Genomic DNA, 26,931 nt, shown 5'->3' on the forward strand with positions numbered 1-26,931 from the left:
ATATTTGTGATGACATTTCGGACATTTGTGCCGATATTGCAGCCAATATCATGTTCAAGTCTGTGTTCGCCATTGTCTGCGGTGTTTCATTTTTCTCTTCAATTTTTGTTGTCTCCTCGCCATCAAGATGAAAGACATGCTCTTCCACATCAATTCCTTCTGCTTCCATTGCTTCTCGTAGCCGTGCCTGAAGTTCGAGTTTAACGCCGCTTGTATTCAATCCACGGCTCTCCAACTCCTTCTTCAGTTGCGGGATCTTCAATTCACTTAACTTTGCCATGTCCTTGTTGTCCTCTAGAATTTATTCAACAATTCCTCTTCTGACACCAATTGTAACGAATTTGCTTGCAAATCCTCTTATTTGCAATCCTCTGCTAAGTTCGAATCACTAAACTGTTGAATAAATAACTCCAATTTGTAATAATGCAAAATGGCCTTTATTAAAGTACTTCACAATAACAAACTGTGCAACGAATAGCTTGCTTAATAACCACACTGATTGATAGCTCAATGAAACTCTACTATTCAAAATAACACTGCTATTGCTCGCTAGATATCGTCTTAATCAAACTGCTTGACAACTCAAATCAAACTGAATTACTTCTTACTCGCTTGCCACGCTTTTATAGTTTACGCTGCATTTCTAGGCTCTTCGATTTCCAGAACTTACTAGTTGTTTCGGCTACAAAATCGCCAGCCACAACTACGTGCACAAATTATTGCTCTCTCTTGTGACAACTCAGATAAGATATATGCATGTGTTTGTGCATTGCCGCTCCGCTGCTCGTATACGTACATATATGTAGACGCAATTATTTATTCGTTTATGTAGATACATAAAGATTGAATTATTGATGTGAATGTTTGTAGTTTACAGTCTCTCGCGCGCACATAGGCATATAAGTAAATGCATCTGTGTGTGACATCTCTCTGGGCTGCCTTATATATGTGTATACTTGATTTAATTATTAACGTAAATACTGCTTGGCATGGCCTTAGCATCGCCTTAGTGATGGGATAATTTAGTGATGCTAATATCCGTGACAGTATGATATTCTATTGTGTAATGGCTTTAAGTCAATAAGGAGTCATCTTAAATTATATAGAGAAATAGGATCCACAAATTTTAAACCGTGAAGGGCAAAATTTATGAAAATCTTTCGCTCCTGTTCTAGTCTCTTGATACGAGTATGGTAATCGTAATGTGGCCTCCATATAAAAACTGTGTTTTCCAGCTTGGAACGCGCTAAAGAAGTATAAAGAAGGTTTAAAGTATATTATGGGTCAGTAAATTTTGCACTGCCCGGCGAATATAAGCCACCATTGGATAAGATTAACCAATTGCATGATTTATTTTGAGGCATGAACTTCCAAGTCCTAGATTGGGTAGACAGTTTAGACTCATTAATATAATAGGATGTCGAAATTGGGATACGGGATTTACAAAAAGTTACGCGAAAACATTTACTAATATTAAGATGCACCAATCAGCTACTATATTTAGATCTGCTTGTAAGCTTAGTTCATCAGATCACTGAAAGAAAAAGACTGGTAAAATCAACCGAAATACGAGTCAATTCAACCGAAATTTCTGTCAATTTTTATCCATCGCAACTTGAATCAACTGCGCACAAATCGTTGACTCGTAATTGACCGTTTTAGTAGTCAAATGAACAAAAAAAATTTGTTGCGACAGCGTTGTACGAAAGTACCTATTTTGCGACATTTGCAAGGCAAATGAGTTTTCACTGAGATCTTTTCATGGCAGAACTACACTCGGAGTGCTTGCCGAACAGTGCCGAGGGGCGACCCCGCTTAGGAAAATTTTCTTCTAATTGAAAAACCTTATTTCTAAAATTTTTATGTTGCTTTGCCCGGGGTGGGAACCCAGGGTCTTCGATGTGGTAGGCGGAGCACGCTACCATCACACCGCGGCGGTCGCCATATACATACGTAAATATGTGCATACATATAGTACACAGCATACATAAGTACAAAGTAGAGAGCGCAGTGAGCGTAAAATTCTCTTTGAAATTTGCTCATGTATTGACTATTGATAGCTGTTGAAATTACCAGTCATTTGAGTTGTATTAACAAAAAAATCAGCTAGATTGATTAGGAATCTGTCAATTTTACAGAATTTTGTTAACTTAAGAGCGACAATTTCTCTTCTGTTGAAATGACTAAACTAATTTGGTCGCTTGACAAAGAACTCGGTCGAATTAACCATAATTCGATAAATTTCACCGAATCTCCGTTAAGTCAAGAACAACAGAACCGATTTGTTGATTTTACTAGCACCATTTCTTTCACTGATATACAGGAGATTTCCGAGAAGATTTTTGCATACAGAATTAACTTTGAGGAGACAAAACCAGAGGTAATATCATTAATAAAGATAACGAAAGGGAAGGGACCTAAGATGTTGCGTTGAAGGATTCCTGAGGAGGCAATGAAAGGAACGGATGCACAATCATTAACAATAACTAAACACTGCCGAAGCCAAGGAAACGATCCAACCCAGTACAAAGAAGCTGAGTGAAAGCCAATACTGGCTAACTTGCTCATTCGAATTGAATGGCTAACTTTGTGAAAGATTTTTGAAAAGTCCGTATAGACTGTGTCAACCTAAAGCCGATCATTGAGAAATGCAGTAATAAGTCAATTGCAGTGTGGAACCATACTCTAACACCACTTTCCCTCTGGTCCACCCCTGTCGAAACTGCAAGTTCCCTAGGACTCACATTAGAGGGTATTGAAGACAGTTTGTGAGTGGTCGCAACTATTGGATGATGCGAAGCACTACTACAATATCAACAATATACAGTAATCAGAGATGACCGCTAGGTTTGAAGGAGAAGATTTTCCTGACACGAAATTATGTGGAAGCCACGAGACAATGTTTTAGGTGACGATATATTCAAATAACGTGTAAACGATTTTTGGTGACCAATTTGATTTTATTAAATTCAAAATTAATTCTTTTATAGGCTTGTATGGTCATATATTTTAACAGTGCAATATAAAACTTCACTTATAAACCCGACGTTTCGCCAAACTCCTTGGCATCCTCAGGGGTGGACATCTTTATTTAAAAACAATAACAAAAACAAAGACAAATTTGTAAATACAAGTTGAAACATAAACATAGATCATAACACAAACATTAAATCCGGAAAAAAGAAACTCACATATAATAATAACTAAAATAAAATATCAACTCGTAGAAATATATAATACCATGCATGTTTGGTATATTTGTCTAAACTAAGTTCTAATCATAAGTTTATATTCAAATAACTCTGACGTAGTTATTGGCCGATAGTTAGCCACATTTGCTTTTTTATCGCTTTTGTGGATGAGGGTTATTGAGGTGAACAGCAACCCGTCAATAAACACTTCACTCTCAAGCGATTTCTTGAAAACAAAAAGTAGCGGCTTCACAATTCTTAGAAAGGTACGAAGAAAAACTATCCATATCTGCCTTCCTAGTGAATTTTATGTTGGTAACACCTTTCACTACATCCTCTAAAGTGAATACCAAGGAGCCAATGCTTAATGGACTATTCGAGTTAGAATCTAAATCACAAATCCGTTGGAAATCGATATCGAAATTTTATTGGAAAAATGCTCCAAAGATATTGGCTGCATCAGCCTTATGCTCTTTGTAGGAAAAGTTAGAACGAGCACGACGCGAATTGAAAGAGAAGCACGGACTTAATCTTTTCGCGCTTTCCATATACTTAAATAAATGTAGGGCGCGATAACCTCCGTAGAGATCTTAGGCCGAGCTTCTCTTCCAATTTGCGAGCGCCCTTTGAAAAATTTTTTTTTAATTGAAAAAACTTGTTTCAAAAATTTTGATGTTGCCCGGGTCGTGAACCCAGGATCTTAGGTGTGGTAGGCAGAGCACGCTACCATCACACCACGGCATCATTTTTTTTCTTTTCATATATTCATTGGCGTAATTTGCATAACATGCTTTAGTTTTTTCTTTTACATCAACTCAACCTAAAATACATATTGACCATTTTATGCTGTTGGAGTTGGTAAGCAAAGGGCATGTATTGAAACACCCTTTTAATTTTGTTTTTGTGGTATCCTTTTTTCCTAACTACTGCTATTTTATGTTTAGCAATGCCAAAGTTAAGAACGGTTTGAGGTTTAACCATTCTGCTGATGCTTTCTTTCTTTTTTTTATACTCAGCGTGCTTTGCACACAGAGTTTATTAACTTTCATTGGATAACGGTTGGTTGTACAGGTATAAAGGAATCGAGATAGATATAGACTTCCATATATCAGAATCATTAGTATCGAAAAAAAGTTTGAATGAGCCATGTCCGTCCGTCCGTCCGTATGTCCGTTAACACGATAACTTAAGTAAATATTGAGATTACTTCACGAAATTTGGTACACGAGCTTATCTGGACCCAGAATAGATTGGTGAGCGCCCATTTTTAAACGGTTTTATTTAGCTTGACTTGACAGGCAGGCCGCACGGCCGCATGCACGGCAGTTGTGAACGAATTTTGTAATTGAAATTTAAGTAACTTCCCGATAAGCTACAAGCTTGAAACTTGGAATATATGTAGTTAAGAACCCGGTGACAATGCAATAATAGGAAAAAATCGCCGTTAGGTGGCGCAAGGATCGAGATATTAACAAAAATCGTATTTGTGGTCCGATTTGGCTCATATTTGGAACACATAATAGATACAAGAATAGAAAGCGACCTGTGAAAAATCTCCGCTAGGTGGCGCAAGGATCGAGATATTCACAAAAATCGTATTTGTGGTCCCATTTGGCTCATATTTGGAACACTTAATACATACAAGAATAGAAAGCGACCTATGAAAAAATCGCCGCTAGGTGGCGCAAGGATCGAGATATTTTCAAAAATTCTATTTGTGGACCGATTTGGCTCATATTTGAAACACATAATACAACAAGAATAATAAGCGACTTATGAAAAAAATCGCCGCTAGGTGGCGCAAGCATCGAGATATGCACAAAAAATAGTATTTCACACTCCTCATCAATCTAGGGCGTTGATCAGACAAATAAATAAAAGCGTTGGATGCGTCAAATTTCTATTGATAGTCATATATAAGACAATATGAACCGTACGCCTTACATTTTTAGAAATTTCACGCGCCCAACGCTTTTATTTATTTGTCTGATCAACGCCCTAGATGTGTGATGACTAGTACCTAGGACCTACCTCATTATATTCTAGCTTTTAGTATTATTATTATTTCATGTAAGTATTGTTTTCAATAAAACCGTTTAACTAAACATTTTTTTTTTTAATTATTTTATTTATATATATATAACATTTTGGAAAACACAAAAAAACCTGATTATTTGGTAAATTATACACATAGAATGTTGAAATTTGACGTGTAGACTGATATTGGGATAATTGATAAAAATTTGAAAAAAAAAAATTTTTTAAATGGGCGTGGCACCGCCCCTTTTAAGACTAAGCAAATTTCTATGTTTCGGGAGCCATAACTCGAAGAAAAATTAACGGATCGTAATAAAATTGGGTACACAAATTTTCCCTATAGCAGGAAATATTTCTAGAAAAAATGGACGAGATCGGTTAAAGACCACGCCCACTTTTATATAAAAGGGTCGTAGACGAAAATAGTAAGCTATATCTTAGCGAAAAAGAGCTTTGTATCTATAAATTTTTTCTTTCTAAATTGATATATAACATTAAATTTGAAAACACTAAAATTTTTGAAAATGGGCGCGGCACCGCCCCTTTTATGCCTAAGCAATTTTCTATGTTTCGGGAGTCATAGCTCGAAGAAAAATTAGCATATCGTAATGAAATTGTATACATATATTTTCCTTATAGCAGACAATATTTCGAGTAAAAATGGACAGGATCGGTTAAAGACCACGGCAACTTAGATATAAGACAAGTTTAAAAGGGTCATAGACTAGAATAATAAGCTATAACTTATCAAAAAATAGTTTTGAATCAATGATATTTCACTTATCAAGTTTTATTGTAAGAGGAAATGGGGAGACTTTTTTTTTTAACGGGCGGTGCCACGTGTTATGAAGAAAAGTAATTTATCTGAAATGAAATATGCTATTGAAGCTCACGCTGAGTATATAATGTTCGGTTGCACCCGAACTTAGACACCTTCACTTGTTTAAATGTAAGTTTATTAACCCAAATGTGTTTGGGAGATGTGGAGTTAAAATGAATTTTACTTGAGGTTAGCAACAAGCACGTGTGAAGCATAAATATTTAAGTATGTATGTATTGTATTCTAATGTCAGCAACTAGTAGGAGATGTATACTAAATGTTTAAAAAGGTCAAAGCTCAAAAGAAATTGAAGGAAGGGTTCATTTTTAGTGATGATAATAGTTTCTCACATTTCTGCGGCACTTAAGTAAATATTTAATATATTATCTTTTATTTGGGACAAATTGTAAATTGCGGTTTTCGGGCCAGTGTTAATTGGTACAGGATCAACGAAAAGAGGTAAGCCACAACGAATCGTTTTAGTCTCTTGTTTTTTCAAAAACATGAATAATAAATTTGAGCAATGTAGGCAGTAAAGGCAGCTATGGGTACTTAAAGCGAAAGTTATGAAAACGCAATACGAAACAAGGAGTCAATCCTCTTTTAGTGAATGACAGTTAACCTCAGTACATTTGTAAGATATTTGTTATTAAATTTTCTTAAGTCTCCTGTCAAAATTTTTCACTCATTGCGGACAGTGATATCAAGTAGCGCATACCACTTTACACTCTCCACTAGTAAATAAGTATAGTTAGAACAACAACGACAACGTTAACAAGTAAGGACGGGACTGTCTTCGGCTGTGCCGAAGACTTCATAACTTTCATGAATGGGGCTGAACAATAATCTTATCCCGTTCGTAATCTCCGAATAATCGGATGTATAAGATAAGAAATATATAGTGAACAGATGTGATTTTTAAGATAAATATAAAATAAAAAATAGGTAGGTACTTTGTGTGAAGATGCAAAGCTTCACGTTTTTTGTGGTCTGAATGTAAAAACTGTGACTAGGAATCACGTATTTCAAAAACATATGACGTAAACGTAACTATTTGATGAAATTTGATGAATTTTGAAGCTTCTATCCGTAAAAAAGGGGCAAAAATGACAGTTTATATGAAGTATATAATATATATACCACCGATCTCTATGATTTTTTCAGACAACAATATATGCTATACACGTAAGCATTTGGTGAAATTTGAAGCTTCTAGCTGTTAAAATGGGGCTGAAATCGCAAAAAAAAATATATATATACTATATATACCATCATATATATATTATATATATCACCGATCTCTATAATTTTTTGAAACAACAATATATACTATATACGTAAGCATTCGTTAAAATTTGAAGCCTCTAGCTCTTAAAATAGGGCAGTAATTATGAAAAGTTTCTTATCTGAACAATCGGTTGTAGGGGATATATAATATATACGACCGATCTCATCAATTTTTTCATGTAACAATATGTGCAATATACGAAAGTATATGGTGAAGTTTGAGTAAGATATTACAAAAATCCTCTTTTTCTGAAAAATCGGTTGTATGGAGGATATATGCTATAGTGGTCCGATCCGGCCGGTTCCGACAAATGTCTAATCGGACACCCAACTACACCCGCTCACCAAATTTTATCAAGATATCTCAAAAATTGAGGGACTAGTTTGCATACAAACAGACAGACGGACATGGCTAAATCAACTCAGCTCTTCAACCTGATTATTTCGGTATACTTAATGGTGGGTCTATCTATTTTCCTTTAAGGACTTACAATTTTGGGTTTATCGACGAAATTAATATACCATTTCATTTTATTTGCATGAAAGGTATAAAAAGAGATAACAAAAGTCGACAACTAAGGTGACAATTAATACAACTGAAGAATGAAGAGATGCGGGGAAAATTGGAAAAGTATTCCAGAATGTGATACGCGAATGGTCTAAACGCACGTAGGAGTAGGCAAGCGAGGGAACTATAGTACACCGACAGGCTATGTAAACAGACACGCAGTAAACCAACGCAATCTGTCAAAATATTCGTAAAAATAATAATAAATTTTAGATCTTATTAGTACTGATAGCCAGCATTTCAGATATTTCCCTAACGATACGGGCCCAGTTAATTTAAGTGAATGTCTACACTGGAAGAAAAAAGCTGGTAACACGGTTAGAAACATGAGTATAAATTTAAAGCGTTTTATCGGACTACACAATATTTTGTCACGTACTCCTTTTCAATTTTCCTACAAATTGGCTGCACGAAGCCTAAATGCTTCATGTCGACTGCGAACGGCAGCTACAAGACAGATTGTGATTTTGCGGATGAACTCTTATCTTTGCTCAGAGCCTGACAAAAAAAGGAACCGATTTTGGAGTCGAAATTAAAAGCGGAATCGAAATCTCTAGCAAAATCGAATATGCAGCCGACGTTGGAAGTGGAATAGGAACATGAACCAAAAAAGAACTGCTTTTGGAACCGAAACCGGATCCATTACCAAGGCCAAATTGGAAACGCATCAATATCAACTGCATCCAAACCTAAGTCTTAACCAAAATCGGAATCGACATTTGAAACGAAGCCGGAACCAAAAACTCAAAAGTAACCGAGTATCCAACAGACGTTAGAAAAAGAGCTTGAACCAAAAAATGAACCAATTTTGAAAACGTAACCGCATCCAATACCAAGACAAAAATTAGAAGCGAAGTATCAACTGTATCCAAGCTCAAATCTTAACCGGAATCAGAATCGAAGTTGGAAGCAAAGACTGAACCAAAATCTCAAACGTTATCGAATCTGCAACGGACGCCAGGAATGGAATACCTGAACAGCCAAAGAACTCGATAGATTCAAGATCGCATTGGAAACAAAAGATCAACTAAATCGAAAACCAAGCCTTATCAAAACCAAGATCGGTACCGAATTTCAAAATGTAACCTAAAGTGAAACCGACGTTGGAACAGAAGCCGAGGCAAAACCCGAAACGTAATTGGGTTTGGAGTCAAAATGGCTTTCAAAGTTGAAGTTTAGTCAAAATCGTAACGAAATCTTAAAACGAAATTCGTACCAAGAACGAAACAGAAACCGAACCAAGACCCAAAACTAAAACTAGAAACGAAGTTATGCCCAAGCAATGAAACCCTAACTTATGCTGGACCAAAACTGTAATTGAAACCGTAACTGCATCGCAACTCTAGCTGCGGCCGAAAATGGATTTTCGACTCAAATCGAAAACCAAACTGGAATTCAACCTATATCTGAAACTGTAACTGCAACTGAAAAGGAATTTGCGGCATGCCACGAAATTGAAATTGAGAACGAGTTCAAAAACGAGTACAGAACCTAATCTGAAGCCGACAACGCAAAGGCGCAAAGCGAAACGAAGTTTAAAACTTGAATTGGTATAGAAGGTTCGGTTAGGTTGAACTGGCGGGTCCATGAGGACCTCACATAGACTGATTGAGTCCGTAGTGTTACCAGAAGTTTGTTTTAACGACCAAACTGAAAGACCCTATCAAAAACCAGGACATATTTTATAAATAAACGCGTCCTCTTGGCAAATACTAGAAGCTTCCTAGGACTTAAGCCACTTTCTGCTTCTAGACTTGACAGCTGTATCACTCCTAATAGCTGGAGTCTTAGCCTGGCAAGTGCAGGGAACGAGCACAGAACGTGTTCGATCGTTTCCTCCTCCCACCCGCACTTCGTACATCTGCTATCACTGACCAAGCCTAATTTAAAGGCATGTGACGCCAGAAGGCAGTGTCCAGCCAGAATACCCTTCGTGAGTCTACAGTCCTCTCTTTTTAATGATAGAAGCAACTTTGTTAGTCTAAGGTTGTAAATTGGTACAGAAACCGAAATCCAAAATGGAACTCAATATGTAAACTGAAATTCAAACTGAAGCTGGAATTGTAACTTCACCTTAAATGAAATCTGCATGGAATGAAACTGTAATTGAGACAGAATTCGAAGGCAAAGTCAGAACTTGTTCTGAAACCGATACCCAATATGCAAACGGACCCGGTCCCAGTGATCGGAAACCATATTCAAACTCTAACTCAAACTGCAGTCAAAGTCTTATTTGGAGTTGCTTCTATAATGAAAACCGAAAAAACTAAAACCGATTTTCCTCATGGTGTATTGCTCTGTTGAACTTTGATTACTTATGAACCACAATGGATTCAAGCTAATTTACTGTAATAATTTATTACGTGCTTAGTTAAAATATAAAAATAAATTATTTACTGTTATCTTAGCAGCAATAAAAGTTAATTATCTAGAAACGAAATTGTCAAGACCTAATGATAATTCGGCACAAAATAAGTATTCCTTAATGTGCCTAGCGCAAAATTTGGAAACTAAGTAGCCCATAAGATAAAATGTATAAATAGCAAAGCTCTTGAGTAAATTTAAAGATATTAGTTAACAGCAGCTCAATTATGTTATCGATAAATTTTGAACGACATCCCAATACTCAATGCCCTGCACATAAATATAAATAATAATAAAAATGTACAGACTAATCAAAATTGTCATACTTGATGGTATTTGTTTGAAGAGGTAGACAAACAAACCACCAATCACGTAAAATATTTGTTTACCCACCATATACCCAGTCAAGCATTGAATTGTACACAAAAATACATTCAAACCAAACGAAATATGATCTAAAACAAATATTTTCATAATCATAGAATTTTCTTGTACAAACGGCAGCTGTTAAATTACCCAAACTAAAGGCCTATGCTGTTTGTAAATAGACTCGTAAGCTCCTGCTTCAGAGAAAAGCAGAATGACAATTGCTTACGGCTACTGAAATGTGTGCACATGACGTTGCTTAGCATGGCATAACACAAATTAACCTAAAGCAATGCTCCATAAATATCACAACTAATAGGCGTAGTAGCAATTAGAAAGTAAATAAGTGGTTGGAGTGTGTTCAACGAACAGAAATGAGCACAAGTGCGTAAATACTTGAGTAACTAAAGGTGTGTAAATAATACGACTGAGGAAAAGATGAAAAGGGCGTGAGTGCAGGGAATGTAGAGTTTTATGATGAAATATCAGACTTAAGAACAAGCGCTATTCTACCACAGAGACTATTTATATATGCTAGAGTTCGCCCAGCGGCTGAAATTCATCCCCTACTGGCGGAACGAAACCTTTGCTTTCCTTTGCTTTTTTTCCTTTCTTTGCTTTCATTTCATTCTCCTTTTCTTCTCCTTACTTTCTGTTATTTTCTTCCCTTTTCCTTTATGCTTCTTTCCTTTCTTTCCTTTCCTTTTCTTTCCTTTCCTTTCCTTTCCCCTTCCTTCCTCTCCTTTCCTTTTCTTTATTTCCCTTACCTTATTTTATTTTATTTTATTATGTTATATTTTATTTTATTTTAATTTTTTATTCTATATATATTTTTCTGTTTGCGAGCTCTAGGCCTCTTTTAAATAAAACAACTCGGTTTGTTGCTATTATATATTTAATTTAAAAGAGGCCTAGAGCTCACAAACAGAAAAATATATATATTTATTCATTAACGGCCAATAAACAAATTAATTTTTTATTCTATTTTTTCATTTTATTTTATTTTGTTTCATTTAATTTTAATTTTTTTATACTCAGTTGAGCAGAGCTCACAGAGTATATTAAGTTTGATTGGATAACGGTTGGTTGTACATATATAAAGGAATCGAGATAGATATAGACTTCCATATATCAAAATAATCAGGATCGAAAAAAAATTTGATTGAGCCATGTCCGTCCGTCCGTCCGTTAACACGATAACTTGAGTAAATTTTGAGGTAACTTGATGAAATTTGGTACGTAGGTTCCTGAGCCCTCATCTCAGATCGCTATTTAAAATGAACGATATCGGACTATAACCACGCCCACTTTTTCGATATCGAAAATTTCGTAAAACCGAAAAAGTGCGATAATTCATTACCAAAGACAGATAAAGCGACGAAACTTGGTAGATGAGTTGAATTTATAACGCAGAATAGAAAGTTAGTAAAATTTTGGACAATGGGCGTGGCACCGCCCACTTTTAAAAGAAGGTAATTTATAAAGTTTGCAAGCTGTAATTTGTCAGTCGTTGAAGATATCATGATGAAATTTGGCAGGGACGTTACTCCTATTACTATATGTACGCCTAATAAAAATTAGCAAAATCGGAGAAGGACCACGCCCACTTTTAAAAAAAAATTTTTTTTTAAGTAAAATTTTAACAAAAAATTTAATATCTTTACAGTATATAAGTAAATTATGTCAACATTCAACTCCAGTAATGACATGGTGCAACAAAATACAAAAATAAAAGAAAATTTCAAAATGGGCGTGGCTCCGCCCTTTTTCATTTAATTTGTCTAGGATACTTTTAACGCCATAAGTCGAACAAAAATTAACCAATCCTTTTGAAATTTGGTAGGGGCATAGATTTTATGATGTTAACTGTTTTCTGTGAAAACGGGCGAAATCGGTTGATGCCACGCCCAGTTTTTATACACAGTCGTCCGTCTGTCCTTCCGCAAGGCCGTTAACACGATAATTTGAGTAAATTTTGAGGTAACTTGATGAAATTTGGTATGTAGGTTCCTGAGCACTCATCTCAGATCACTATTTAAAATGAATAATATCGGACTATAACCACGCCCACTTTTTCGATATCGAAAATTTCGTAAAACCGAAAAAGTGCGATAATTCATTACCAAAGACAGATAAAGCGACGAAACTTGGTAGATGAGTTGAATTTATGACGCAGAATAGAAAATTAGTAAAATTTTGGACAATGGGGGTGGCACCGCCCACTTTTAAAAGAAGATAATTTAAAAAAAAAAAAATGGATTGGTTTATTGACACGAAATATAACTTTAGAAAAAACTTTATAAAATGGTTGTGACACCTACCATATTAAGTAGAAGAAAATGAAAAAGTTCCGCAGGGCGAAATAAAAAACCCTTAAAATCTTGGCAGGTTATACATATATAAATAAATTAGCGGTATCCAACAGACGATGTTCTGTGTCACCCTGGTCCACATTTTGGTCGCGATCTGGAAAACGCCTTCACATATACAACTACCACCACTCCCTTTTAAAACTCTCATTAATACCTTTAATTTGATACCCATATCGTACAAACACATTCTAGAGTCACCCTGGTCCACCTTTATGGCGATATTTCGAAACGGCGTCCACCTATAGAACTAAGGCCCACTCCCTTTTAAAATACTCATTAACACCTTTCTTTTGATACCCATATCGTACAAACACATTCTAGAGTCACCCTGGTCCACCTTTATGGCGATATCTCGAAAAGGCGACCACCTATACAACTACCACCACTGCCTTTTAAAACCCTCCTTAATACCTTTAATTTGATACCCATATCGTACAAACAAATTCTAGGGTCACCCCTGGTCCACCTTTATGGCGATATCTCGAAACGGCGTCCACCTATGGAACTAAGGATTACTCCCTTTTAAAATACTCATTAACACCTTTCTTTTGATACCCATATTGTACAAACAAATTCTAGGGTCACTTCTGGTCCACCTTTATAGCGGTACCTCGAAACGGGGTCCACCTGTGGAACTAAGGATTACTCCCTTTTAAAATACTCATTAACATCTTTCGTTTGATACCCATATTTTACAAACGCATTCTAGGGTCACACCTGGTCCATCTTTATGACGATATCTCGAAACGGCGTCCACCTGTGGAACTAAGCATCACTCCGTTTTAAAATACTCATTAACACCTTTCTTTTGATACCAATATCGTACAAACAAATTCTAGGGTCACCCCTGGTCCACCTTTATGGCGATATCTCGAAACGGCGTCCACCTATGGAACTAAGGATTACTCCCTTTTAAAATACTCGTTAACACCTTTCTTTTGATACCCATATTGTACAAACAAATTCTAGGGTCACTTCTGGTCCACCTTTATGGCGGTACCTCGAAACGGGGTCCACCTGTGGAACTAAGGATTACTCCCTTTTAAAATACTCATTAACACCTTTCATTTGATACCCATATCGTACAAACGCATTCTAGAGTCAACCTGATCCACCTTTATGGCTATATCCCTAAATGGCATCCACCTATAGAACTATGGCCCACTCCCTCATAAAATACTCTTTAATGCCTTTCATTTGATACACATGTCATACAAACACATTCCAGGGTTTCCCTCGGCTCATTTTCCTACATGGTTATTTTCCCTTATTTTGTCACCATAGCTCTCAACTGAGTATGTAATGTTCGGTTACACCCGAACTTAACCTTCCTTACTTGTTTTAATTTTTTTTTGTTTTATTTTATTTTATTTTATTTTATTTTATTTTATTTTATTTTATAAGTTTTTATTTACCGGCTTGAGGTCTGATGATTTGGAAAATAAAACACAGATGTTTTAAATTTTTTTACCAATATATTTCGGTTATGCACGATAACCGTCCTCAGGGTGAACTATAAACAAAGAGAACACAAAATAACATATAATTTACATCAAACAACAATTAAAAATTATTAACAAAACTTCTTAAACATTAAAACATACATTTTTGACACGTCCTTCCATTTCTACGTGGAGTTGTTAACTATTTTTGTTTGTTATTAGATGCCTATAAGAGAGCGCGGTGTTTGCTACATCTGTTTTGTTGTTAATTCTTGTGTTAATTGGTGTGTTTAGTATATGTAGCATTTCCAGTGTGAATCTCTTTCCATATTGTTGTTCTTGTTGAAGTACTTTTGTTTTATCGAAATTCGGGCAGTGTTTTCTCATTGCACAATGGGTCATAAGTGCGGTTTTTTGGTTATTTATATTTATATCATTACAATATTTAAAATCTGATTTATGTTGTGCTAATCGAGTCTTTAATTTAGATTTAGTTGTTACAACATATACTTTGCTGCATAATTCTTTGTCGTTTCCGTTACACGGTATTTGATAAATAATGTTGCTTTTTTCCAATTGCGGTATTATCGATTTTGTTTGGTTAAACATACTTTTTAAAGTGCTCATATATGTATAAAGTGCGCTAATATTTATTTTATTTTATTTTATTTTAATTTATTTTATTTTATTTTATTCTATTTTCTTTTATTGTAATAACGAAAAAACGGCACACAAAATTGTTTAACGATGAAAACGAATAAATACTCCAATTTGAATGTTCCCGTTTATTTTTGTTAAAACTTTGAATATCAGCAAAGAAAACTACACATTTACTTATATTTGATGATTCTTACGCTATACTCCCGACAAACTACTATATACACTGGTTCGGGTCAATTTGTACGGACGAAAGTTAACCGATATCGCGCCATCGATTTTTCGATAGGATTTGGGCTCAGGAAAAAAGTTCCACTACGCATACCCAAAAAAATAATTTTCGAGCCTGCGAAAAAAAAATGGCGAAAGGGAAAATTTTTCGTCCAAAACACTCCCCAAAACCCAAAAAATTTTTTTTCAATTTCACTTAAGATTTTTAAGAATTAATGAGCTTAACAGTGATAAAATGATAATTGTTATTCAATTATCATTTTTGGTTTTTATTGGGAAAAACTGAAAATAAGGAAACATTTACTGGCATATTGCGATGGTACCATTTTGAAAACCGCCACGTCATCATCGTCAGGCAATTTCGTAATGTTTTATTTATTTCAACAGGTTTTACCGGGTATCGAACCGTGGTCAAACTGCTGAAATCACAATCGCCTAACCATTTATTTGTTGTATTTGCTTTCTTGACTTATTTCAGTTTTATCCCATAAATCACAAAGTTCACAATGTTCGCAAATATCACAGTATTCACAAAGTTCAAAAAGTTCAAAACGTTCACAAGGTTCTTATACTTTTTAATGTTCACAAAGTTCAGAACGCTCACAAAAACCAGAATGTTGACAATCTTCACAAAGTTTACAATGCTCACAAAGCTCATAAGATTGACAAAGCGCACAATTCTCATAAAGTTCATAGTGTTCACAACGCTTAAAAAGTTCACAAAGCTTCTAGTTCTCACAAAGATCCCTATATTCACGAACTGAGTTTCTTACTCCTTACCGTAAACACGGAGTTTACACTTCAAAAACAAAGTTACAGGATCATATCGACAAAACACAAATGGCAATAAATCTTTTGCGGTAGAAGCATTTTCTATATCACCTAAAGTTGTAACCATCTTTCCATGCCATGAATTGTGGCGCATGATTTTACTCCCAGAGGGAGCACTTCACTTCTAAATTTTCCGCTGGATTAAAAAAAAAAAAAACAAAGCACACACTGAACCTCGTGCATCTTTTCCAAATACATTGTTGAAATACGAGCTTTGTTCGGTAATAAAGCTGCTGATAAAACTTTAACTGTTCTGTAGAATTCAATAATATAAGAACGCTATGATAGAACAAACCATAAAGTCAAATAACTGTACAGGACGTTCGTACGCAAAAATGTGCTTTTCAGAATGTTGATACCTTCCGGGAATTTCCACCCGAGCGTGTGGCACTTTACACTAACACATGTGCAAACAAAAATAATGTTTAATTAGTTTATATAAAAACTGCTTGACAATAAGCAAGGCTGCTGCTACGCAAAAGTTTTTATGAGGTTGCAATTTTGAAAATATATGTAAATGCCTTTGTATGTATGCGCAATATTAACAATACTTACAAGTAAACATTTTCAGCGAAATTCTGTTTGAATATAGCTTCCAAACTACTATTGTATAGTTTATTTATGCACTGGGCATATGTTAACAATAAGAATGTACGAGATGTACGAAATGCGCAGAAAAATATGAATAATGTAGTTTTTACTATATGCCAGCACTTATATACATAATACCAATGTTACCAGTGCAAGGTAGTACCACTGGGCGTATACGCAACATTTTAGTAGTGCTCACAACAATGGCGGCAACTTTATTTCGGACAAGAGTTGGAAGGACTTTTAGTGTATGCAGTGCATACGTGGTAGGGATGACAAATTTGTAATTTTTTCGATATCGATAATTTCTTCCTTGTAAATAAAAATGCATGGTCATATCCAGTACGAGGTTCATGCATAAAAATATACATCAAGCTACATGGATGTCGCCCGATTGAAATACACGCAATCAGATCGATTACGTTGTGATAGAGGAACGGCATGCCTCGCGTGTTTTAGACGTGTGCACGATCCGAGGACCTGACATCGACTCGGGCTATTATCTGGTCGCAGCCCAAAAATACGAGCCCGCCACTGCGCGGCTAAACTCAAGGAACAAAAAACACAAGGAAAGCTAGACGTCGAAAGGCTGCAATCGCAACAGACTGCCAATGATTTCTCAACTAGGCTTTCACACCTCCTCTATGAGAGCACAAGTCAACCCGACGGAATGCAGGAGCAGTGGGAGCACTTCGTACCGCCGCCTAGGAAAAGACGCTGCCGACTGTGTTAAAAGCGAGCGCAACAGCAACATTGTGTGAACGCTACCGAGTGTTGAAAATGGAGGCGGGACGCCTTTTCAGGAAGAAAAAAGCTGATTCAGAAAAGTGTGAGTGCGTGCGAGTGAGCTGCTGGCCACCTAGAATAACGCCCGCAAGTTTTACCAAAAAATTCGGCGACAGACGGAAGGTTTTAAGTCCGCGGAAAATTTCTGTAAGAACAAAACCGGCGACCGCAACATCACCAACACGATTTAATAATACTGTCAATATACCAGCATTATAAGATTTCAAATTTTGAAAATAAATTACTAAACAATAAGAAACTAATCCTAATCCATCTCAACCTAATAAAATTCTAATCAAAGAGTACTTGGGTTATGGAAGGAACACACCTTTGCTCTTCTAAGTGGAGACAGCGATGTATGGCACAGGGATAATGAACCCGAAGACACAATCGATGATGAAGGAATTAAAGTCCCCCACCCGACTCTGACGAATTCAGAATAGCAATAACCAGATTTAAAAAAAACAAGGCCGGGGGCGCGGATAGATTGCCAGCAGAGCTGTTGTTGTCGTTGTTATTGTAGCGATAAGGACACTCCTCGAAGGCCTTGGGAGAAGCTATATATTACACTGGCAACCCCTTGAATCAATTTGATATTTAAGTCGTATCTTACGACAAGCATACCTGCCGTGGGTATATTCTAAGCCCCCTAACCCGCTGGGGCACTGTAGAGCTATTCAAATACGGCGATGAAGGATTGATAAGGTGCATGCATTAGCAAAATATGATCGGACGAGTGCATGCCCGCAGATTGGACACGAAGTGTTCTTTGCCTAGTCCACAAAAAAAAACGATCCCACAAACTGCGCCAACTATCGCGGAATTCCCTTGTTAATATCGCATATAAGGTCCTGTCAAGTGTATTGTGCGAAAGATTGAAGCCCACCATGAACTGTCTGATTGGACCTTATCAGAGCGGCTTCAGACTTGGTAGCTCTATCATCGACCAGACCTTCACAATGTGTCAAATCTTGGGAAAAACACGCGAAAAAATAATGGACCCACCTCTTCGTCGATTTTAAAGCCGCCTTTAGCAACACGAAAAGGAGCAGCCTATATGCCGCTATGCCTGAATTTGATTTCCCCGCAAAACTTATACATCTGTGAGAAATGACGTTGAGCAATACCCTCAGTTCAGTGAGAATTAAAAGGAACTCTCGGTGCAGTTGGAAACTTAACTGGGTTCCAGACGGGTTGACCTCCTTTATGCGACTTTTTTTATTTGATACTGGATAAAATTAAACTAGCGAGTAATTGGATTTTGGGTGCGAGGAATTGCGAAGGGTGTGCACCTTAGGTTTAAGTGGGTAGCATTTTTCTTTTTCTTTTTTTTCAAAATAGAAAAACCACCCTACAATTGTAGAGCATTACAGCGAGGCTTAAGACATCCCGGTCAATATGTAAAACATTTACTCCTTCGACGAAATAACTAAGAGTGTTGAAGGAGGGCCTAGAGGACGAATGATGGTGAGATAAGGAAAGGGAAGGAGAGCCTGAGAAAGGGAAGAGAAAGAAGTATGAACATTTTAAAATATATGAAAGCCAAATATTGGGCACAACACAGCAAGCAATCACAAATACCGGAAATGCCGCCATTGTTGCCTTGTAATACTGTAATTTTCAGGACTATTGTCATCACTTATTTCCAAAAAAGTCAAATGTGCATTTTTGTATGCGCACCCGAGTAGTTTTGTTTATGCATCCACTATTATACTGAACCCATGAGAATATTCATATATACACGGAGAAAAAATTGTACAACTGGCTCGAGAACGTAACTCCGGGTTTCATTATGTTGCCAAGCATAACTGGTTTTCTATACTCTGAGCGGTTGCCAGCACAGACTAAGCGACTTGTAAAGGTTGAGTTTTATTCGTCGAGAGAGGATTTTACTTTTCAATTGCTTCCCCAGTCCAAAGTAAAACACTTGTAGGCAAGATTTATTCTCCGTTTAGTTTCTAAGCTGACATTGTTTTTGCTGTTGGTGCTGGTTCCCAAATATCATCACAGTTTCGAATTTATAACCGTCAACAGTGACGTGGCTGCCCAGGTGCGAATGCCTCGATTCTTTCTTGGATGACTGCAAGTCCTACTTTTTTCGCTTCTTTAACTTATCCAGAGAGTTTAGAACTCACAGCGCGGCCCGTAACATCATGCAAACATATCAAGCAACGAAGAACTAGTTTACGCACACCTATGTAGATCAAGACAGCGACCAACTCTGAAAATCGCAATGTTCAGAAAAAGCTAAAAAATTGCTACCTCCCGCATTCGCGTCAATGCAATTTTTATTTTTTACAAAGCCCTTTCTTCCTGATTAGAGAAGATATAGATAAATCGAGTTTACAGTTCCGTAGGTATTATAATTGGAAAGCTCAGTGGTAAGTTCGAAAATTCAGATTTTTTAGTTGGCTCACTTTTTATTCTGGCACGCGTATCATATCTAAATATACGCGTAAATACTGTAGTCTATTTATGTAGTTAGGGTTTTGTGCTGCGGTGAAGAATAAGATTCAAAGATTAAAACTAGAAGAATTCCCTCAAGAATTTTTAAGCGTGTACACATTTGTACTGTTTAACTGCAGGAATGTTGAAAGTTTCTGCATATAAAAGTGACTTTATCTTGACGCCATCATAAGTTTACATTAAGTGCCACTTGTAGCTCACTCTTTCACATTAAATCTACGTACTTACAGAGCTGTCACATTTTTACGAGCAAAAATACAATAAAAGCGCGCATAAATTTGAAACAATTTTTTCTCTGTTTTTTTTTTTTTAGTATTCTCAGTACGGATGCAAGTTGTTTTTACTTCATTACTTGGATGCTGGCTAATTGATTCTTTTGTAGCTTCATTTAACTTGAAGGCAGAAAGTTGTAATAATTAAAAATTCTTCACTGGTTTACAGCAGATCTAAGGAAAACTTCCAAAAAGGAGTTGACTCAAGCAACTTTAATCTACTTCGGGTTTGTATCGAACAATCGCATATTAGGCGATCCAGAGTTTTTTCGACCACAAATATATTGCAGCCATGATAGTTAATATTTCATATTGTGACGAATGTTAGCAACACTAAGGCATACTATCATCTCTAAGCCGATACTAAGCAGTCACTGGTATATACATAAACAAATCAATCATTATGTCTACACATATGTACATACAAGAAGCCGAGAGATATGCACAAACAAAGTCATATATCTGAGATGCTCACAAAAGTTTGCAATCATCGGTCGAAGTATCACTCGCATATACACGCGTATACGAGAAGCTATAAACGTGCATCTGTATTTTATAGCTGCTAAACAAGTAGTAAATTCTAGAAGGATAAACACCTAGAAGTATGCCGACGAGGAAATCGAAGAGTATAAAAGCAGCACCCGCTGAAGAATGGGCAATCAGTTTGATTTAAGCATGCTATCTGTTGAGAAGTAGAAGTGTTATTGTGAAGTACTTTAATAAAGGCTATTTTGCATTATTGAATATTGGAGTTATTTATTCAACAGTTTAGCGATACGAACGTTAGTGGAAGGTGTAAAATAAGCGGAGTTGCAGTAAATTCGTTACAATACAATAACAATCTGATTTCCTTATAAGAAGCCAAAAAAAACTATATACGACTGCAACAATTGGTTGAGTCGCAAAATTCTTGTTACCGGATGTTTGTTTTAACGACCAAAATGAAAAACCCTATCAAAAACCAGGACCTATGTTATAAAATAACTCCGTCCTCTTGGCAAATACTAGAAGCTTCCTAGGACTTAAGCCAATTGCTGCTCTGACAGCTGTATCACTCCTAATAGCTGGAGTCTTAGCCTGGCAAGCGCAGGGCATGAGCACAGAACGTGCTCGATCGTTTCTCCTTCAGCCCGCACTTCGTACATCTGCTATCACCGACCAAGCCTAATTTAAAGGCATGTGACGCCATACGGCAGTGTCCAGTCAGAACACCCGTCATGAGTCTACAGTCCTCTCTATTTAATGATGGAAGCAACATAATCTTCGACAATTTACAGCCCCGCGCTCGAACCCACGCCTTTCCTGCTTGGCCGATCATGTTCACCTCTCGCCTTCGCTTAATTTCGCCCAGTCTAATTGGCACGTCTACGGAGCAAGCTTCAAGGGATGCGCCCTTTTTAGCTAGTTCATCCGCTTTTTCATTCCCATCTATTCCCATATGCCCTGGGACCCAATATAGATGTATGCTTCTGCCTGTCCCGATTCTCTCCAGGGACTGCTTACACTCTAATATGCATTTAGATGCTGTGCTATGCGAGATTACTGCCTTAATTGCTGCTTGACTGCCAATATAAAAGTTAACACGATTGCAGCTTGGGTGTTATTGCTTTGATTACGGCTACTATTTCCGCTTGGAAAACGCTACAGTAATCCGGCAGCCTGTAGGATCTGTTTATTTCCGGACCAGCACAGTATACCTCAGAACCTACTCCTTCCACTACTTGAACTATCTGTGTACACATGTATCGCCTCGTCCGCCATTTGAGCACCCTTGTACCAACCGTCCACCTCTATTGTGGCCTTACGATCGCCCTCGAAGCGCTGATAGGAAATCAGGTAGTCTGTTCATCTTGTGATTGATAACGCTATACTACTATGGCTGTATGGTCGGCGCTCAAGCTGCACCGAGCCTGGTTGCAGTTGTTAACGCTATGTTCTTTGCTACCAGGTCTACAGGTGGAATGTGCAGAATGGCAAAGCCCGGAGCAAACTCCTGTAAAAACGAAAACGGCGGCCTGGTAATTGATGTTTTTAAACTACTTAGATTATAAACATACACACATAGGTTAAGTTAGGTTGAACTGACTGGTCCATGAGGACCTCACATAAACTGAATAGGTGCGTAGTTTTACCAGAAGTTTGTTTAAAAACCAAACTGAAAAACCGTACCAAAAACCAGGATTTATGTTATAAAATAACCACGTCATCATGGCAAATACTAGAATCTTTCTATTTCCTATGCCACTTGCTGCTTATAGATCTGACAGCCGTGTCAATCCTAATAGCTGGAGTTTTAGCCTGGGAAGCATGAGAACAAAACGTGCTCGATCATTTCTTCTTCTAATCAGCACTTTTTATATCTGCTAAAGAGAATACATAAGTATTTGCCCTTGTAAATGGAGATAGCGATATACCGCCTAGGGAAGGTGATGAGCCGGAGCCCGCAATCGATAATAATGGAATTAAGATTTCCCACCCGACTATGAGGAAGTCAGAACTGAAATAACCAGACTAAAAAACGCGGGTGCTGATAGATTCCCTGTGGAGCTATTCAAATACGGTGGAGAAAAATTGTTATGGCGCGTTCATCAGCATCTGTTCAATATATAGTCGGGCGAGTTAATGCCCGATTATTGGAATCTAATTGTTGTTTGCCTAGTAAATCTACCATCCATCAGATTTTTACTATGCGTTATGTTTCAACCACGCGAAAAGCAAGTGTCACATATCATCGCTCCGTCGATTTTAAAGCCGCCTTTGACAGCACCCAATTTGTCACTTTGTCTGAATTGCGTTTCTCAGTAGAACTTATACGGCTGTGCAAAAATGATATTGAGCAATACCACACTGAGCGTCGGAATTAGTGAAGAGTTGAAAACTACACAAGTGGTTCACTTTGCTCTACGTGCAATTTCTTTGATTCGATGGAGAAGGCAATTTAAAAGTAAAGTTCTCTCCCGGCAACGAAGATGATGCTCTACAAGTCACTTATGGTACACGTCCTACTATGTGAAACACTGACAACACCAGACAAGGTGGCTCTATAAGCATTTGAGAGAAGAATCTCAGAAAAACTTTAGGGCCTGTATTCATTCGCTTGGGTATGGAGTTGAGTTGAGTTGAACTAGCCGTTCCATGAGGACCTCACATAGACTGAATGAGTCCATAGAACTGAAGATAATTAATGATGAGCAGTACGAACTCTATGCAGACATCAACATAGTGCCGCGATTTTATACACAGCGGCTAAGCTTGGGAGGTCATGCTATTCGAATGAAGAATGATGCTCCGGCTAAGAAAGTATTTTTATCGGAACCCGCCTATGGAAGCAGAGAAATAGCGCGGCCCACACACCGCTTAGAGGCCATGTGGAAACGATTTAAATTTCATTGATTTTACCAATTGGTACCAGTTAGCCCAGCGAAGAAGCGACTGGTGTGATTTGTTGAACGGCCATACTCGTTTAAATGGTTATATGCTAATCAACGAATGGCCTTTTCAATGGAAAAAATTTTACCCTTATGTAGAACCTTCGAATTCTATCTTTGGAACTAGGTCACCTAGAGCTCTGAACAATTTGTAGGTAACGGTGCGTCTTTTCTCTTTTAAAGGAAATGTTTTGAAAGAAACACAGAAACTTACGGAAGAGCAGAAAAGCACAAACAGGATTACATTATTTTCAGGAAGAAATACGCCAAGAGTAGGTAAGGAATCCGCTTTCCAATTCCCTGCCAACGCCTTTGAGCTAATCATGGTGTTTTTGTCGAATCTGACCTTATAAAATAGGATCTGCAACCCCATCCCTATCGACGTCCTTAAACTACACTCTAACTGCATCATCATCATCATCATCATCATCATCCATAACTCCTATTGGAGCATAGAGCCTCGACCACCGACTTAAATCTTATTCTGTTAGGTGCAGTTCTTGTGATGTCATTCCACGTATATCCTGCGTCTTCGAGTTCTTTATCCACAGTTCTGCGCCAAGTTTTCGCAGGTGCACCAGGTCGTCGGCTTCCTTGTGGGTGCTTGTCTGGCTATATTTACTGGAGGTCTTCTGAGAGTGTGACCAATCCACGATCATTTACGCTTGGTTATTTCTGTGGCAGCCTTAGGTTGATTTGTTCTAGACCATAAGTCGTCATTTGAAATTCTTTCCGGCCATCGAATTTTCAGGATTCGGCGCAGATATTTATTAACAAAAACTTGTAGATGTTTCTGAATTGAAGTTGAGCTTTTCCGCGTCTCGCAAGCATAAACAGTACTGATTTAACATTCGAATTAAACAGTCGAAGCTTCGTTTTTAAAGATATTTGGCTGGACCTCCACACGTTTGCCAGTTGCCCAAAAACCATTCTTGCTTTGTTTATGCGAAACTGAACGTCCACATCTGCACCGCCCTTATTTGAGACAATACTACCAAGATAAACAACGGACTTTACACCTTCGATTTCATTTTCGTCAACCGTAAGCATCAATGGGCTTGATGAAATACTATAGCCGCATCTTTTGACTTTGGTTTTCGCTGTATTGATGCTTAGTCCGGCCTCCTTTGCATGTGTGTTGACAGCTTCTAAATTGTGTTGAAGGTCAGTACAGCTCTAACTGCATAGCTTTACATAAATGTGATCATTTAAAGGAAGTCAAAGAATTAGAAAAGACGGCCTCTATATTTGAAGATCATATTCTGAGGGTCTGGTACTTGTAGTAGAAGATACTTTTTCATTGTACCTAGGTTATTGAAAAGGTATTTTTTCCTTCCAATGTTCTTTTCACGACCTTCTCAACATAAGCTCTAAAGCTCTTTTGAACCTCTTATTTCGTATGTGTCTAGTACGCTACGATAAATGCACGTTAGAGTAATTAGCTAATTAAGATATACTGTGAAGCTAGTATAACAATGCGAATGAACTATAGCCTTACCTGTTTCTCAATGACGGTAGAAATCTGAAATGAGTAAAAATAAACTCAATTAGTTTCCTTTTTTTTTTTAAGAAAGAAGCTCAACTAAACATATAGTTTTAAGATTGCACACTCCGTTTGTCCTAACAGTTAATAGCAAACGATAGAAAAAATTAGTTGAATCAAGCACTACAAACATAATTAGTTCAGAATATTGCTAAAAAGAACTACTAATGCGAGCTTCAACGAAAGAAATTCCAATTCCATCACAAAAGTTAGTTTTCTTCTAACAGTTCGTCAGTTTTCACATGAAAGAACATTCTCACTTTTTTCACTTTAACATCAGCATAGCTACTCAGTCGCCTTTGCTTAAGTAACAGATTTCATAAAACCTCTTACATCGCGTGCACGTTCTATTGTCTTCTTAGCTCATTCTAAGGAAGGGCTTAAGAGCACATACTCAACTCTAATAAAGTGAAATCATCCATTCATTGAGTAGAAGTCAACAGTAACGTATTCTCATCTCTATTACAGCAAACAATTAGAGATTAGCATATGAAGATAAACAATGGAAGACAAGAAAATGTAAAGAATCTTTAATGAAAATGCACTTCGCTCACATTAGTATAATCAGCTATTAGCAGAATGAGGCGCACTTAATTTAGGATCAGCTTATGTGAATGGATGTCGCTATGTATGTTTGTAAGTATACAAAAAGAAAGCAAAACTAAAAAATGCGCATACGCCCAGAAATAAACAAAGCTTTCTTCAAGATTATTAATAAAGCGATTTTTATTCAACGCCATTGGCAGCGTATTACTCGCATACGAGTATATCTCAACTTTTTGCCTACGGACGTCAAAATAAACGACTACATAGGAAGAAGTGGGGATGCAAACATTTAAGGTTTCATAGAAAGTGTTACTGGGAGGCATATTTCTAATTAAGGCTTATAGTACATAAGCCGATGTGGTATGAGAATAGTATGCTTGCAAAAATACTAAGCGTTCTAGATTCAATTTTGCGAGAAGTAACGAAAAATATGAACATATTTCAGATTTTTAACGTGTAAACATCTTTGCTCATGGTATGGGGGAAAAAAACTATAAATGTAACGTACATATAAGTATAAGCCTAGTGTTTGGAAATGGTATGCTATATGGCAAAATATTGAATGCAGGTATGTAGGATAGGAATATAGATGTAGACGAGTAATCGATCTTTTATCGAAGTATAATAATTTTTAAATTTGTCACCGATTTTATTGAGTTACCGATTTATTATTGAAGTCTTCCGTGATTTTCCGAAAAGTTACCGATACGTTCTCAAAAATGTATCGATTTGTTATCGATTTACTATCGAAACATTATGGGTTATCTATTGAAAAGTAATCGATACGTTATTAAGAAAATAACTATTTGCTGTCGCAAGGAATTGACTGGTTATCCAAAGTTAAAGAAAAACGATCGAAAATTATTACATTGTTATCAATAAGTTAGCCGATTTGTTATCGTAAAGTAATCGATTATTTATCGTAAAAATATCAATATGCATAGCGAACATTAATCAAAAAGCTGTCCATTTTATATCGAAAAGTTATTGCCTTTTTATTGAAAATTCAACAACTATTTATCGAAATATTATCGATTTGTTACAAAAAAAAGATAGCTATGGTAGCGAAAAGTAATAAACTTTTAATCGAGAAAAGTATTTTTTTTCTATCTAAAAGTGATGGAAAAAATACA

The 26,931-nt window shown here is 36.8% G+C and overlaps 1 protein-coding gene across 1 annotated transcript in view; it reads right to left on the minus strand.

Moving 5' to 3' along the window:
• Nucleotides 1-26,931, minus strand: part of SPR (Sex peptide receptor) — a 597,654-nt gene that overhangs the window by 279,661 nt on the left and 291,062 nt on the right. The window contains exon 4 of the mRNA XM_067783706.1: nt 25,208-25,231. The gene's annotated coding sequence lies outside the window, so the exon portion shown is untranslated. The remainder of the gene's footprint in view (nt 1-25,207; nt 25,232-26,931) is intronic.

This window comes from Eurosta solidaginis, chromosome 4, assembly GCF_040869045.1.
Source record: "Eurosta solidaginis isolate ZX-2024a chromosome 4, ASM4086904v1, whole genome shotgun sequence".
NCBI lineage: Eukaryota > Metazoa > Arthropoda > Insecta > Diptera > Tephritidae > Eurosta > Eurosta solidaginis.